The sequence below is a fragment of the Callorhinchus milii genome, unplaced genomic scaffold (genome assembly GCF_018977255.1).
Source record: "Callorhinchus milii isolate IMCB2004 unplaced genomic scaffold, IMCB_Cmil_1.0 Scaffold207, whole genome shotgun sequence".
Taxonomy (NCBI): domain Eukaryota; kingdom Metazoa; phylum Chordata; class Chondrichthyes; order Chimaeriformes; family Callorhinchidae; genus Callorhinchus; species Callorhinchus milii.
The window spans coordinates 58,269-64,268 of record NW_024704948.1 but is presented as its reverse complement, the minus strand read 5'-3'; positions in this window follow the sequence as shown (position 1 = coordinate 64,268).

Genomic DNA, 6,000 nt, shown 5'->3' with positions numbered 1-6,000 from the left:
ATAATAATAATAATCATAATAATCCTTGCATTTGATATAGCGCTTTTCGTGTCAGCAGGATATCCCAAAGCGCTTCACAGAACACACTGTAAAATGAATTGTATATTTGTGGGCGAACGCAGCAGCCAATTGCGCACAGCAATGTCCCACAAACAGTCGTAGATTGAAAATGAACAATTTGTTATTGTTTTGGGGTTTTGGAGGGATTAGCACAGGTTAAACTATAGTATTATCCAGCAGAGGTGATGGATGTGATGTCTGTGCTTCTCTATAAAATTGCAATCATTTCAGTCGTGTTTACTCCACAGGTGGATGCTCATCCCCGCTATATCGATATCCGGCTGAACCAATGATACATCGGCCAATCGAATAATCATGATTCAGTCACTGACCAGTGTTGTATCTGTGTCTTTTTCACAGGTTACTTGACTACTCAGGGAATTGCGAACGTCGTCCGCGTCATCCTGGTTCTCGCGTTGTTTCCGGTAATTATTGTCGAGCTCGTGGTTCAACATCGACGAATAAAAAAGGATAACAGTCAAGAAAGGGTTAGTGAACACACGACCTGAACTGTCCACTGATCTCTTGAAAGCTCTCGTAATCCAGCTGGTGTCCAGATTACCCTCCGTCTAAATCAACAGAATCTTTCTCGTACTGTTGATTTAATTTCTTCCCTTTGCTTTTGCCTCAAACACCTTGATGCACTGACTTCCCAGTTCTCCGTCTCCTTTACCCTCCTGTGGGAGGTGAAGTGGGCCCCTTCAGAGATGAGCGGCAAAATGCATCTGTCAATAATCAGACGAATAGCCATTCCCACATTTCATATTGCAGTTGTCACACCAGGAAAACGTCTCAAAGCACTTTTTAAGATGGACTGTTGAAAGACGAGGTTACTTTGGGGTAAACGCGGCAGCTAAGTTGTTCACAGCAATGTCCCAGAATCAGCCAACAAGCTAATGAAACCAAAGAATCGTGTGATATATTTTGTAGGCGAACACACCTATGAAATGAAATTGCTTTGCAGTGGATTAAGATGGAATATTTCTTTCTGTTTGATCGTTTATTAGCACATCAACAGGTGTCAGAGGGAAATAGATTTAGGGAATAAACGATTAAGGTGTCAGTTGGAAATGAAGGGAGATTTAAAATGCCAAAAAATATACTATTTCATAGCACATTTCACATCAGCAACATGCCTGCAAATGATGTGCACAGCTGACTACACCTACCTTGGCGCTACTTGATTAAAACCATTCATTCCACACTGATAGTTTCAAATATATGGTAATAATGTCCTGTAGTGGAGTCCTGTAGCTCAGTGGTTGGAGCACTCGCTTTGCAAGTGAGAGACCTGAGTTCAATTCCAGGCAGAGGGCGAAATCTTGGGCAAGTTTACTTACTCCAGACAGAGCCTAATAATAATCCCTCCAAAAAAAAACAATAATAAATTGGTCGTTTTCAATCTACGACTGTTTGTGGGACATTGCTGTGCGCAATTGGCTGCCGCGTTAACTATTTGTACTTTACACAATTCCATGCATTACCCCGCGGGAATGTAGTTTGATAGAAGCAAGTGATAGATGCAAGAAACCCTGTCTCTCCAGCGCACTGGGACTTCTTTCCGACGTGAAGGGCCCGACAAAAGTGTGTAATTTGTTTATTTTATTACTCCACTTGTTCTTCGCGTGCTTCCTGTGATATTTTCAATTATATTGCTCCTTTCTTTCTGTTTTCATTTCATTCTTCAATTAATTTTTATGTATTTTGTGAGTAACTTATTTTCAATTCACAATAACAAATCTAATCCAAGTGTGCCATTTGCAAATATCAAGTGGATACATTAACTTGTTTGTTCATATGTCTGGAACTAATTGCACTCATGATGAAAGATGTAGTTTCGTGTTCCCTATAAGTACAAATTTATTTCAGTGTGACGGCAGTCTGTTCATCGAAGTCTCTGCCTTCAGCAACAATTTGTAATACAGAGAATGGAATATCCAAAATTGTACACAGTAACTGCTATTTACTACCCCATTCTTGCAGCATTTGGAATTCCTGGTAAGTCTATTTGGTCGCAATTATCAGCAATGGTCAACAGGTTACGGCATTGGGTGACAGAAGACATTTTGTTAAGTGACATATCAGGTTATTCATGTCCGTAGAAAAATATGTATGTGTCGAAAGACAGTATGTTTTCTTGCGCATAGCAGCAAATGTACCAGGGATTAGAAGTACGCAAGTCTGTGAAAGTAGCATCAGTAGTGGAAAGGGCTGTATTAAAAGGTATAAAAAGATTTACAAAGATTGCACAGCACGAAAGGGGGACACTCAGATGAATCTGTTCATGTTGGTGTTTATAATGGCACCTCCAAGGAACCTCCTTACCTATCCGACCTCCTCACTCCACACTCGACCACACAGCGCCTCCTGCTCGTCCCTCGCACCATCCGCACCACCTTTGGATGTCGCGCTTTCAGCCACAACGCCCCCAAAACTCTGGAAAACTCTGACTTAATACACACGCCTTGTCGCCTCTCTCCCTTCTTCAATGTTCCGCGTGAAAACTTTCCAATTCGACTGTGCTCATGGCGGCCTCTGCCCTACCCACGGCTCACAGTTAGGCTCCGCCACTCTTAAGTGGTGTGATTCTCTACTCTGCGTGCAGAGCGCTTGATAAGTGCAAGTTGATCTTGGTGTTGTTGTTGTAATGCATAGAAGTCGTTACTCATTACTCCCTCCCACAAGCTTGTGTTCCCCTCTCTCTCAGGTGAATGTCTATTTTCCTCTTCAATACAACCAAATACAATTATCAATTCAGGTAACAACTACTTCTTACTCTCTTCCCTCTGGGTGGAGCAATTTCTTTTTGATCCCATCATTGCTCACTTATACTGGTGTCCTCTGGTAACGATCTACCTATAAACTGTCAACAGCTTCCCAAATTGGCACAACCTACACGACATGATATATCCAGAACTATCTATCCTCCCGACGTTCTGACCAGAACGATTCGATTTCATGGTCTGCATTACGCACCTCAGACCATGTCTCAAACTCAACACTAAAACCCTCATTGATTGACGATTCGATTTCGTCATCCTCACCTTTACTCTCAAATCAATTTAATTCCTGTCACCTCCATGATCTCTTTACCGCTCTGACCTGCTTACATTCCATAACTGTATTCTTCTTTGACTTAGTTGGCTTCCCTTCCATAGGGTACTTATCCCCGTTACTCCACCATCAGTGGCTATGCTTTGAGACACTTCCCATCTCAAACACTGTCTGAATTCCTCCACTGTGTTCTCTCGTTATCTATCTTCAGATCTTATCTGAATACCTTCTTCTTTGATGGAGTCAATAGTCACGTCCACAGTCTCTCCCCAGCTCCGCTGGTTTTCAACACACAGGGATGCTCAATGCTTGAAAGTTATTTTTATGCAAGCTGTTTTGGCCCCAGAGTTCACACAGGAGCATAGAATAGGAAACTGAAGCAATAATTCCACCATTGCAAAAAACATTGCATAAGCAGCAGCTGGAGATTTGCATTCGATCTCTATTCATGAAATAAGTCTAGGATTTGGAGAGTTGAAAGAAGCTTTACAAGAATGACACCAGGGATAATGTACTTTGGTAACGAGTAATGATTGGACAGGTTGGGTCTATTTTCATTGGATCAGAGAAGGTTGGTAAGGGACCTTATAGAGGAATGAAAATATGGAGGAGTTTGAAAGAGTGAAGAGTGAGAAATTATTTGCACCAATAGAGTATCGCTGCCTTGTGGCCAAAGATACAAGTTAGTCACAAGAAGAAAGAAATATGGAGCTTTTGTTGATCTTTTTTACTCAGCATGCTGTTGGGATGCGGAATGGCTATGGAGGTGATAGAGGCATAGCCCGTTTTGGGATTAAAGAGGAAACTGGATTCATTTTTAATGAAAAGAACCTCAAAATGTGATAAGGCTATTTTGGACAGTAAAACCGTATACAAATTTTCTTCTACGGGCCAGTGTAAACCCACTCGGCCGCATGGATTGCTTTGTGTTGTACAGTTCTCAGGTTTCGTTATAACTTTTCTGAATCGAAACTGGTTTCCAATCTGCTGGAATGTTTGTAGATTTTAATCCAGATAAACTGCTGTTAAAAATAACTGATTAATTTTGTATCTGAAAAATCAAATTGAGCCATATTGCGGGAGCTATATAGCAAAAGCTCCACACCAAAATATTTTATTCCTGACAAAGCTTACTTCAGATCTTCTACATTCTTGTTTTATGAAACAGAGGAATATGATTCCAAAGCACAATAACTGTAGTTGGTAATATTATTTTACGTCAAGATTGATTATTTGTATAAGGTAGAGTTTCAATGTTTACTATGGAAGATAAATGGTTGCACGAAATTATGAAATTCTTGTTTGCTTATGTTCTGTTATCGCCACTTCCATTCAATGAAAACGCAACCATATATGACACATCTTTAAATTTTTAACATAGCAATTTTTATTTGTATAAGTAACGTTTTCTGCTTTTATTGCTTCTCGCAGTTAATTTGCTGGCGATTGCGGTCCTGTCACGAGGAAAGTGCGGTCTCTCCAAGTGCATCACTCGCTGTTTGGTAGCCATGGCAGTGGCGGATCTCCTGGTTGTCCTTGTAGATGGGCTGCTGAATAAAATAAACAATCTGTATTTCCCATTAAATATCTTATTCTACACTCCAGTGTGTAGTATTAAAGTTGTATTGATGAGTGTCGCTATTCACAGCTCTCTGTGGTTCACTGTGGCTTTCACTTTCGATCGTTTTGTAGCCATTTGCTGCCAAAAGCTGAAACCAATATATTGCACTGAGAGGATGGCCACAGTGGTTATTGTAACTCTGTCTATTTTCATCTGGTCACTGAGCATTCCCTGCTATTTTGCGTTTGATTCTTATTTTATAATTAACAACATCCTATGGTACTGCATCATCAAATCAATCTTCCATATCTTGGACACCTGGAAAGCTTTTGAAAGGCTTCAACGTATTGTTGTTCCCATGTTTGGTTTTGCTTTCCTTTGCCTGTTTAACGCTCTGACTATCAGGCACATTATGATGGCCAATAGAGTCCGCAGGAGGCTACTGGGTCAGAGAAATGCTGAGAAAGCAATTGATCCAGAGTTAGAAAACCGAAGAAAATCAGTCATTTTACTCTTCACCATATCGGGCAGTCTTATACTACTTTGGATAACTTTTGTTTCATATTCCTTCAAATGGCAACTTTCGAATTTTAATTACACCGCAGCATTTGTCATTAATAAGCGGTACATAGTGCAAGAAACCGGAATCATGCTTCAAAGGTTGAGTTGCTGTACCAACACCTGCATTTATGCTTTGACTCAGACCAAGTTCAGAGAAGAGCTTCGGAAAGGAATAGTTTATCCATTTCGTATCGTTGCTAAATTCATAAAGTTATGGTGAGACTTGACTTCGCACATAGTAGAACTTCACAAATATCAGTGAATGCATTCACAAAAAGGGAAGCCTTATAACATGATGAACCGATCCGCATTATGCACTTGTTCCGTCTAAAAAAGAAGGGATATTTTGTTGTGTGTTGAAATACAAAACGTCACAAATATGTTATGAAATATGTTTGATTATGCTCAATGTGCACTCCTCCACGGAAGCTTTGTAAACTTGTTATTCAGAAGCATTTTATTTGTTGTGAATAAATACTGGGAACAAAATAAAATATGTTGAATTCTGATGAACATCTATAAAGAACAACAGTTTGGCCCATTCATGAGTTGCTTTCCATCGAGTTTCTTTCAAATAATAATAAGAATCACATTTGAGATAACATTTTTCACGTCTTCTAGACGTCTCAATGCACTTCAATGTCAATGTTACTTCACAGTATATATATGAACGAAACGCGGAAGCGATTTGCGCACAGCAGTGTCCCATAAACAGTCGTGTTTTGAGTGACCAAATTGTTAGTGAATTTTTGGAGCCGTTATTA